This window comes from Aplysia californica, unplaced genomic scaffold, assembly GCF_000002075.1.
Source record: "Aplysia californica isolate F4 #8 unplaced genomic scaffold, AplCal3.0 scaffold01282, whole genome shotgun sequence".
NCBI classification, from domain to species: Eukaryota; Metazoa; Mollusca; class Gastropoda; order Aplysiida; family Aplysiidae; genus Aplysia; species Aplysia californica.
In genome coordinates this window covers 120146-121420 of record NW_004798552.1, presented here as the reverse complement: position 1 = coordinate 121420, position 1275 = coordinate 120146, and positions in this window count along the sequence as shown.

Here is a 1275-nt window from a genome sequence, read left to right as displayed (position 1 = left end):
CCCGAAAAAAGAACCCCCCCAAAAAAGAGATAAAGATGGGTGCAGCGCTGTTACCGCAGTACATATCCTGGTTTGACTACATCCCGGTTGTCCATGGTTCAATCCTCTTCAGCACTCCGTTTTTCTTTTTTAGGTACGTTTATACGTCCTGTGGAGAGTTTCTGGCTCAGAGGTTAAGATGTTCGCCTCTCCTTCAATAGGTCCCGGGTCCGAATCCGGGTAGCGACCGAAAAAAAATTTCTTCTCTAAATTTGTCTCCTTTAACATCCTTTCCTGCTTTCTAACAATGTTCTGTTGTTTGCTTTTTTCTCCACTTTCTGCCCCTACACCCTCACCTCCCTTGCCCCCTCCTCTGGGCTCTTGACTCTTTCTGCAGCCTCTCTGCTGCTACTCCTTGGCTCCCTCTGACTGCTGTCTTTCAACCACACCCCTGATCTTCAGGTAGGTAAGATCTGCACCTAGCCTTCTTGGACCAGGGTGAAAAATCTCGGAGGGCTTGTCTGCAAGTTGCTTAAGCTTTGTGGTCCAAAATTTAATAAGAGTAGGCTTCGGCCGCCACCCGGGCTAAATTCGAAATTTCCTACCAACTGAAAATGTTTGGTGTGTTCCGTGCGCTCATATTATGACCTTATGCAGTTGCAAGCGCCGTAAAACACATCACACCCCCCCCCCAAAAAAAAGAATGTTATTAAAAAGGGCGCATTTTTGCGTTCCATATCCTTGTATGGCAACTTCAGATTTCGCCGAAAGCTAAAGCATAGATTTGTTTGAAGTAGAACATCCTAGACTGGACACTGTCATGGCCGCTCCCAACAAAAACAACGCCGCTGCACTCATGTGCAACATAGACTTGCGAAATGAGGACAAAACACAAACCTCCTTAACCCTATCCGTAGGCCCTGGGGTCATTAAGTACCCCCAGAGTTGTATTATTCACATTTTAGAATACTTCTTGTGCAAAGATCTCTTTGAAACTTTCAGTATTTCTCAAAAAATCATTTTGACGGACTGCTATGCAAAGCGCACTGATCAGATTAACGAGTAAATTTCCTCTTGGAAATGGTGGCACAGAGTTCCCCACGTCGTATGGATACAATAATAAAACACTACTTACGGATAGGGTTAAGTGGTGGCACAGAGTTCCCCTCGTCGTTTGGATACGATAATAAAGCACGACGTACGGATAGGGTTAAGTGGTGGCACAGAGTTCCCTACGTCGTATGGATACGATAATTAAACACGACATACGGATAGGGTTAAAATTGAATCACCCGG